Source organism: Zingiber officinale, chromosome 2A, assembly GCF_018446385.1.
Source record: "Zingiber officinale cultivar Zhangliang chromosome 2A, Zo_v1.1, whole genome shotgun sequence".
In the NCBI taxonomy this organism is placed as follows: domain Eukaryota; kingdom Viridiplantae; phylum Streptophyta; class Magnoliopsida; order Zingiberales; family Zingiberaceae; genus Zingiber; species Zingiber officinale.
This window is the reverse complement of record NC_055988.1, coordinates 64,234,225-64,244,807: the sequence shown is the minus strand read 5'-3', so window position 1 is coordinate 64,244,807 and position 10,583 is coordinate 64,234,225. Positions and strand designations below refer to the sequence as shown.

At 36.0% G+C, this 10,583-nt stretch overlaps 1 long non-coding RNA gene across 1 annotated transcript; it reads left to right on the top strand.

Moving 5' to 3' along the window:
* Positions 1-281: 281 nt before the first annotated feature.
* Positions 282-2,682, top strand: LOC122039675. The gene is made up of 2 exons (XR_006128319.1): positions 282-579; positions 2,631-2,682. It is a non-coding gene; the product is annotated as an uncharacterized LOC122039675 (long non-coding RNA).
* Positions 2,683-10,583: the final 7,901 nt, after the last annotated feature.

The window sequence follows — 10,583 nt, the reverse complement described above, 5'->3', positions numbered from 1 at the left end:
AAAAGAAAGAAGTTTTGATAAAAACCGTTGAAGGTGAGATTCGAACCCACGACCTCGGGTCAGACTGACCCAAGCAAAACCGGCCCAACCAGCTGAGCTACGCTCATTTTGATAATTATATATGGAGCGATATATATTTAAGTAATAGTTAGGAATAGTAAAATAATAGGAAATAAAATGGTTGCAGCTGGGATTCGATCCCTCGTGTTGGGCTTTAAGCAGAACACAGCCCACCAATAGACCAGCCGCGGGTTTGTTAATAAAACCCGAATCAAGTTGTATTTAAGCAATAGTTAGTTAACAGAATATTAAAGTTATAAGAAGAGAACTTAGGTTTTCCCCGTGAGAAAATCTTCTCCTCTCCTCCTCTCGCGACGGCGTTTTTCTCTCGCGGCGGAAACGAAGAAACAGGCGGTAGGGCTCGATCTCCGGTGCCGGCGAAGGGTTTTTCCGGCCGGTCTCCACCCGTGCATGACCACCTCGACGAGGGGAGCTCGGAAACACCAAGAAGCCGCTGAGATCTTCACCGTCTCCGAACCCTAGAACCCCTTTTCCTCGGTTTGAATCCCAGAACACGCGGTGAGTTGCTTCTCACCTGCAGTAGGAGTAGTTCCGCGACATTGATCTCCTTTTCCTTTTGATTTCGGAATTTGATTTCATTCCTTATCATTCACAGCATGTTTGTTTGTTTAGCTGGTGGTTGTCGGTTTCAAATTCTTGTTAGCTTCTTGATGTTTATTTTGAAACATGCTGTAAGGAATAAGTTGTTCTAGTTTCCTTCTTTGATTCGGATTGATCCGTATATTCTTTGCTGCCGTGAGTTTTAAGAAGATGAGGAGAGATTCGGAATAACATGGATAGCTAGTTCAGGAAGGTTTTGGATTTCGGTTTTGCTCCATTAGTTGTGTTGTAGCTTCAATTTCAGAAGTTCGTTTGTTAAATCAGAGCATGAGTTTCTTTGCCTTGGATTATACTGTACAGAATTGAGGAAATTGATAGAGCTTTAGTTTCCTTTCATGTTTTGGATCATGCTATATAGAATTGTTGCTAGGGATTTAGTCTTCCTTTCATGACTTCGGAACAGTTTTGGATTGGTTTCAAGATTGTTTTTATTTCCTAAAGATTCTTTAGACTTATGATTTAGCATGTTGTTGGACTTTTCTATTTGTTATTAGTTAAGCATGTGTAGTTTCTTTATTACTAGAAGAGCACGAGCAGTATTGAATTATAATGTTTCTCCTTACTATTAGAATAACATGAACAGCAGTGTAGTTTCCTTGATGAGCATGCACAACTTGGTATCTTAGTATGTTTGGATAGATCTTTTGTGCATATTCATGGGCAAGAACAGCCACCAATTCATAGTAGTTTAGATCCTTTTGTGATGATTTAGTGAGCATGATATTCTGTTAATTCCATGCAGCAATGATTCCTTTATTTTCTAAGATTCCTTTGTTATTAGAATAACATGAGCAGATTTTCTAGATTTTATTGCATGCCTAGTAGTTGAATTTGTTTTACTTTCACAGCATGCTTAAGTTGTTCTAGTTTCCTATTTGCTATTGGAATAACATGAGCAGTTCTATTTTTATAGCATGCGGATTTTTATAAGTAAGGTATGCAGATTTTGATAGGCTTAATATGCAGATTTTTGTTAAGCTTTGCATGCGGATTTATGTTAAGCTTTGTATACAGATTTTCAGTACGTAGGGTGTGTTCTAGTGCACACCAAGTGCTTGATAAAATGCTTAGCTCAATATAATGCCACAGTAGGCATTTTAATAGCTCAGTTAATGCAGGAGAAGCATTTAATTCAGCTTATATAGTCTTGCTACAGCTTTTATGGACTAGATGTCCAATGGGTGGGCTCCCACAGTCGCCTCTAGGTTCAGATAACCTAGTTCTAGGTTCAGATAACCTAGTTAAAGCAAGGTAAGAAAATTAATTATGAAATCAGTATTTTATTTTCAGCAAAGGCACTGTACTGGATTAGATATCCATTGGGTTGGGCTCCCACAGTCGTCCCTAGGTTTAGATAACCTAGTAAACCCTACTAGACTCGGAACTTGCAATCCCGGGTTTAGTTAGGGATGCGCGCACAGCAAGTACAGTTGCCGGGCCCATCAGCAGCATGATTACTATTTTGATCTATTATGTAAATAGTTTTCAAAACTTCACAAATTAGTTATGTGAATAAAAGTTAGACTCAGTTTAGCATTAATTAGTTTAGCTTAGGTATCAATTCAGTTTCTTATTGATACACATGATAGTTCTATGATTAGCTTTACATGTTAGCTTTTTAGTTAGTTTCTTCGCTATTTATGAGCATGATTAGTTGTACATGTTTAGTATTTCAGTTAGTTCCTTTGCTATTTATGAGCATGATTAGCTATACATGTTTAGTATTTCAGTTAGCATGATATGATTTCTTTGCTATTCATGAGCATTTGTAGCTATACATGTTAGTTTTCCAGTTAGTTGATTTCTTGGCTATTTATGAGCATGAGTAGCTTTACATGTTAGTATTCAGTTTTAGCATGTTTTTATTTATATACATGCATATCGAGTTTTGTGAGTAGATAGCGCTCACTAAGCTTTATGCTTATAGACTGCATTTCCTCCTACTGCAGATAAAGGAAGAGCTAAAATATAAGGAAGAAGGCGACAAGGAGATGCTGTGACGGTGTGTGATGTGTGGACTATGGAGATCCTTGAGACTTAGCTAAAGAACTCACTTAGTTTAAGATTTGTTATGTTTCATTTTCTTTTCTCCTTAATGCTATGATGAAGTTGAGATTGTAATTGAGTTTATTTCCGCATTTGTAGTTTGATACCTCCTATTGTTGGAGTGATATGGTTGTTTGCCATTGCTAGAGTAGTTTCATATTTTTATTGTGCTATTATACCTACTAAGGAGCCCATACCTTATTAGCCTAGATCACAAAGCAAGGCCTAGGGACTGATTAGGAGTCCACCCTTGGTACAAGCCTTACAAAGTAAAGTAGCATGTATAAAAATGCATCATTTAGTCACATAGCATAGCATAAAAGTATGCATCACTTAGGCATACATCATGTCATAAAAGTATGCATCACTTAGGCATACATCATATCATAAAAAGTATGCACCACTTAGGCATACATCATGTCATAAGAAAGTATGCATCACTTAGGCATACATCATATCATAAAAAGTATGCATCACTTAGGCATACATCATGTCATAAAAGCATGCATATTTTAGGCACATAGCATATCATCAAAGCATGCACATTTCTATCCACATAGCATATCATAAAAGCATGCATATTCTAAGCATATAGCATATCATCAAGCATGCATATTCTAAGCACATAACATATCATCAAAGCATGCATATTTCTAAACACATATCATATCATAAAAACATGCATATTCTAAGCATATAGCATATCATCAAGCATGCATAGTCTAAGCACATAACATATCATCAAAGCATGCATATTTCTAAAAACATATCATATCATAGAAAAATATAAATCACAAGCATACATATTAAGCATAAGGGTGTATCATGTGATTATACTATCATAAGAAACATGGTAACATAGTTAACTTGGGTTCTAATCTTCCTAATCCCTTGGGTCCTTATCATGGCCGAACCCCCTTAGATCTCAATTTAGGTAGAAATAACCTTCAAGCATGTGGAACCCAAATTATCATTACATAAATTTCATAGGAAGCATTATAAGTATGATTTACTTGGTTTCTAAGTTCTCCAAGTCCCTAAACTTCATGTGGCCGAACCCTATCAGGTGTGAAACAAGGTCCCAAATGTCATGAAAGCATGGAAACCGTAAACCACATTTATAGCATTTTTTCCAAGTAACATAGTAAGCATATTGAGCTAGTTCCTAAGTCCTTCAAGCCCTTAACATATGTCATGGTCAAACTTTTAACAAGTGTTCATTAGGGCTAAAAAACAAACATACAAACTTGAACTAACATCATGTATAAATTCATAATAAGACAATATATGTATGGATGAAACTTACCTAGCCTCAATTAGGTCATTAAACAACATGGGAATTTTGTCTTTCTACTTATCATATTTCATGTAGAGTGACATAAGCATATTTAATTTTTGTTCTAGGTCTCAGGGCATCTATCCCTTCATGGCGAAACATACAATGGTCCATTTAGGTCAGAAAAATTATACAAGCATGTGACACAATCAACACATTATCATATTTTCATAAAAAGCACTTTTAACACATTTGGTTTCATTTCTACTGGGTCTTTTAAACCCGGCGAAATCAACGAGTAACCCAGCTAAAGCAGCACTGGCTTAAAGTTTCATAGCATGTATAAAGACAAGCATAATATAACATACTGTGAATTGTTTCAGGCTTCTAGGTTTCTTTCCTTTTTCTTTTATTTTTCCTCATGGCGAAACCTACCAATCCTTAACTAGGTTTTAAGTGGCCTAAAGCATGGAAAAGCAGTAAGTTTCATGGCAAAATTACTAAGAACATCATATACAAAGTTGGTTCATAAACAAGCTAGAACCCATGTCTTATATGTCATATCATATAACTAATTTTTCAATTAAACATGCGAGTTTCAACTTTCATTAATATCATCAGAGGTTTTGAGCATATTAGAATTTTGTTCAAGCTTTTCTATCCATCTTATCATGGCGATCTAAATAAGGTTCATGAATTTCTATCAATGTTCAACTCAGAAGAACTCTATATTCTATCAATACAAACATGGTTCTTCCTAACCCTAAGCCATTTTCTTGGCGAAACATATAAATTGATTTCTTTTGGTTCAAGTAACTTTCCAAGAAAACCAATAAAAGACCCTTAGTAGTTCATGGAGAATCTTGTACTAGTTTAGTTAATGTTTTCACAATTTCCTAACCTTATATTTTTTGGCAAAATTCAGGTTCAGGCACTCTGATCAAGCATCAATTAGGTATAAACAACATGAAGGAAATCTTTCACATAGCATAGAAAACATATCATGAAATAAAGACTTGTTTAAACCTTCCTAGATTTGAAAACCCTTTCTATTGCGAATTTTCTTTTCCTAGGTTTTCTAATCCTCATAAAATCCACAAAGCCTTGACCACAGGTGAGGAAGCTTACATCCTTGCTTGTGGATCTAAAGCATGGTGATGGAAGAAGTAGCCTCTTCTTCTAGTTCCTTTCCTTGATTCCTTGCTTAGTCCTTGTATCAGGCTTTCTAGAAAACCTGCTGGCCGAAGGTGGAGGAGTTTGTGAGTGGAGAAGAAGAAAATGAGAGAAAAATAAACTTCTCTTTTCTTGCTCTTTATGTTAAGAGGAAGGATATATTGATCTTTCCTTCTCCCTTAACCCATTTTCTATTTTTCTTTCATTTATTTTATTTTCTAATTTATTCTCACCATTCATGATGAAATAAGGGGGAATGAATCCCCTTAATTCCTCTTTAAATTTTCTGCAAAAGCAAAGAGGAAGAGGGAGAGAAAGGGAGGAAGGCAAGTTGCCTTTCTCTTGCTCTTTTCTTGTCTTCTTTTGGCTAGCTTTTACTCTCACCTTCTCTCTATCCCAATTGGTTTCTACTAATTAATTCTATGAATAATATAAGAGGTTCAAGGTTCAATCCTTGACCTTCACTTATTTTTATTTCATTTTATTTCTTTTTGCTTCAACTCATTTCCTATTATTTTTCTAAGGCAAAATCCCACATTCATATATTTATCTTACAAGCTTAGTGGGTATTACATCGATGGAAGTTGAATTGAAACTACAATGTAACACCCATTAAGCTTTTAAGATAAATATGAGAATGATGAATTTGCCTTAGAAAAATATTAGTAGAATGTTGAACCCAAAAAGAAATAAAAAGAATTAAAATATAGGGAGTGGTCAAGGATTAAACCTTGGACCTCTCATGATGTAAATAATAGGATTAAGGAGTAATGAACAGTTGGGATAGGAATAATATATTGATAGCAAAGGAGGGAAACTCATGATAAGGGTGAGAGTAAAAGCTAGCCAAGAGAAAACAAGAAAAGAGCAAGAGAAAGGCAATTTGCCTTCCTTCTTTCTCTCCCTCTTTCTCTCTTCTTTTGCCGAAAATTAAAGAGGACCATTAAGGGGATTCATTCCCCCTTGTTTCACCATGAATGATGAGGACAAATAAATAAATAAAAATAAAAATAAAATAGAAAAAAAAGGCTAAGGGAGAAGGAAAGCAAAAATCAATTTTGCTACCTCTTCCCCCTTAACATAAAAGGAAGCAAGTAAAGAGAAGAATTTTAATTTTTCTCTCATTTCTCTCATTCTTCCCTCTCCATCACCGAAACCTCAGTCCCCTCTCCTCCATCTGCAGCCCCAAGCCAAGGTTTTCTCCTAAGAAAGCCTAAGATACAAGGAGGACTTAGCAAGGGAATCAAGGGAAGGGAACTAGAAGAAGAGGCTACTTCTTCCATCACCACACCTTAGATCCACAAGCGAAAAGGATGTAAGCTTCCCCTCACCTGTGGTACAAGGCGTTTTATGTGCTTTTTGGATTTTATGAGGATTAGAAAACCTAGAATAGAATTTAAGAAAAATTCGGCCAAAGAAGAGTTTTCAAATCTAGGAAGGTTTAAACAAGTCCTCATTTCATGATATTGTTCTATGCTATGTAGGAAGGTTTTCCTTCATGTTTTTTTATACCTATATGATGCTTGGTCAGAGGAGTACCTAACCCTAGAATTTCGGCCAAAAATATTTTAAGGAGGTTAGGGAAATCATTGTTTAACCAAACTAGTACAAGATTCCCTCCATGAATTACTAAGGGTCTTTTGTTGATTTTTCTTGCTTGAAAGTTACTTGGAACCAAAAGAAATCAATTTATATGTTTCGGCCAAAAAAATGGCTTAGGGATAGGAAGACCTTTAAATTTAAGTAACCATGTTTGTATGATAGAATATAGAGTTCTCTTAAAGAATTGCATGTTGAACATTGATAGAAATTCATGAACTCTTATTTTAGATTTTCGGCCATGATAAGATGGATAGTTTAGAAAAGCTTGAACAAAATTCTAATATGCTCAAGACCTCTGTGATATTATGATATGAAAGTTGTTTAAGGCTCTCATGTTTAATTGGAGTATAGAAAATTAGTTATATGATATATGACATGTAAGATCACATGGGTTCTAGCTTGTTTATGAACCAACTTTGTATATGATGTTCTTAGTAATTTTTGCCATGAAACTTACTTACGTTTTCCATGCTTTAGGCCACTTAAAACCTAGTTTAAGGATTGGTAGGTTTCGGCCATGAGGAAAAATAAAAGAAAAAGGGAAAGAAACCTAGGAAGCCTAAGACACAATTCATATGTATGTTTATTATGCTTGTCTTTATACATGCTATGAAACTTGTATGATTTCTTATGCTTTTAGGCTATTTGAAGCAAGTTCAAACACTGATGAGTCTCGGCCAAGTAGGGTTTAAATGACCTAGAGGCCTTAGAATTGAAACCTATTGTGTTAAAAATGCTTCTTATGGAAATATGATAACATGTTGATTGAGTCACATGCTTGTATAATTTTTCCATGACCTAAATGGACCATTGTATGTTTCAGCCATGAAGGGATAGATGCCCTAGAAACCCTAGAACAAGAATTAAATATGCTCATGTCACTCTACATGAAACATGATAAGTAGAAAGCCTAAGTTCTCATGCTATATGTTGTTAATGACCTAAAATGAGGCTGGTTTCGCATACCCTTGTATGATGCCTTATTATGATTATACATGATGTTAGTTCACATCACATGTATGTTTTTTAGCCCTAATGAATAATTGTTAAATTCCATGAAATATGTTAAGGCTTGAAGAACTTAGGAACTAGTCTGCTTACTATGTTACTGCTATAAATGGTTTAAGGTTTCCATGCTTTCATGACATTTGGGACCTTGTTTCACACTTGATAGGGTTCAGCCACATGAAGTTTAGGGACTTGGAGAACTTAGAAACCAAGTAATCATGCTTATAATGCTTCCTATGAAATTTATGTGATGATAATTTAGGTTCCACATGCTTGGAGGTTATTTTTACCTAAATTGAGATCTAAGGGGTTCGCCATGATAAGAACCCAAGGGATTAGGAAGCTTAGAACCCAAGCTAACTATGTTGTTTCTTATAATGACATGATACACTTCTTATGCTTAAACATGTATGCTTGTGATTTATATTTTCCATGATATGATATGTGCTTAAAATATGCATGCTTTCATGATATGCTATGTGGATAGAAATATGCATGCTTTGATGATATGCTATGTGCCTAAAATATGCATGCTCTCATGATATGCTATGTGGTGAAAATATGCATACTTTTTATGACATGATGTATGCCTAAGTGATGCATACTTTTTTATGACATGATGTATGCCTAAGTGATACATACTTTTTATGACATGATGTATGCCTAAGTGATGCATACTATTTATTATATGATGTATGCCTAAGTGATGCATACTTTTATGACATAATGTATGCCTAAGTGATGCATACTTCTATGATATGCTATGTGACTAAAGGATGCATTTTTATACATGCTACTTTACTTTGTAAGGCTTGTACCAAGGGTGGGCTCCTAATCAGCCCCTAGGCCTTTGGCTGTGTGATCCGGGCTAGTAAAAACAAAGGGATGGGCTCCTTAGTACGCCCCTAGGTCTATGGCTGTGTGATCCTGACCTAGTTCCTAGTATGATTCAAGACTTGCTACCTTGGATATACTTAGGAAGCGCGCTTATCTATGTGATTTATCTATGTGTGGTACAAGCCGGGGCCCTAATTATGTTGATATTATGTTCAAGTATATAAGTAAGAAGAAATGGTTTTAAAGATCATGAGACATACACATGTTTTTCGGATACATGTTTTTAAAATCATATTGCATATACCTTATGATCATGTTGTGATGATGCTATGATTTATGATATGCCATGATTAGATATGATTATGTTATGTTTCATGCTATGCTTTAAGAGTTGATATGCCATGACTAGTTAGGATTTTGTTATGTTGCATGATATGCTTAAAGAGTATGATATGTTATGCCATGACTAGTTGAGATTATGTTATGTTGAGACATTCTTTGATCATGTGATGATTTTCGGTTTTAGTGAGTAGGAAAGGAACTTACTGAGCCCGAGTGCTCATAGCTTACTTTCCTTGTACCACAGATAAAGGAAAAAGCTGGATGAGCTAGAGGAGCAGCAGGAGAGGCAAGGAGATGTGTGTGGCGGTGGCTAGGCAACCCAATAAGAACCTGCTTTAAAAACATTTAAGAACTATGCTTTGGTTTCATGAATTGTAGAACTATATGTGTGACTTGATGTTATGTTTCTACTAAATTTGTTATCATGTTATTGAAACCATGATAGTGTAGTTCGAATTTGGTTAAAGAAAAAAAAAGGAAACAAAAGAAAAGTTTTATTAAATTAAGAAAATTATTTTAAGTCTTCCGTTGTTATTTGTACATAGAGTATCGTAGCCCCGTCCCTTAGGGTTAGCAGGGAGGGCGGGCGTTACAGGTTGGTATCAGAGCCATGTTTTTGCCAGCTCACTACACACACATCAAGCCTCCGACCTGCCGCTCCAAGTAAGAATGCTTATGTTTAATTTTCTTGTTATATGCTTATGCTTAGTTTCATGTTATATGATTTATGCTTTATCTTCTTGCTATATTGCTTATGCTTTATTTCCTTATGTTATATTGTTTGTCACTTTATTCTTTATTTTTCCTTATGTTGCTTATGTTTTAGTTTCATGTTTTACTTGATTATGTTTGATGCTTTATTCTATGCTTTTAGTTATAATTTAGATTAGGATTACATATTGGTAGGTTAGGAATGATACCAGAACAAATAGATAGAAACAAAACAGTACGTTAGATTGGCTAAAAATGATAACCACTTACACTAGTCTATTTGTTATTTAGATAAACATGGTTAGGACACGCAATGCCCGAACCGAGGGGACAGTGACTCCACCAGACCTGACACAGGTTGTCGCAAACCTCCAGCATCAGATTGCAGAGCAACAGCAGCTGATCACTACCTTAATGGGTCAGCAAGGCAACCCGATTACCCCACCGGCAAATCAGAATACACTACCGGTTATACCTACAGCCGCGCCAGTACCCCCGGCAGCCCCTATTCCGATGGTCCGACAAGAGGCCTATCTGATTTAGTGGCAAAGGCTTAAGCCGGAAGCATTCTCGGGAAACTGCGAACCATGGGATCGCGCTTGGCTCAAGACCGTGTGAAAAGCATAATGGAACTCTCGGTCGTGCTCGAACATGAGACGGTCTGTCCTGCTGCTCGTAGAGATGCTCGGATGTGGTGGGACCAAGTAAAGGCGAAAGAAAAAAATAAATGTGGACGCGGATTTTGGACGAGTTCTTAAGAGAATTCTTCCATGCAAGTGACCAACAAGCACTATGATGAGTTCACTAAGTTCCGAAAGCAGTGATTTTTAACACGTCGAGAGAAGTTCAAGATCTGTAATCGTCTTGAATGCAGGTCGTAAAGATGTTAAAGAAAGATGCTCGGGCC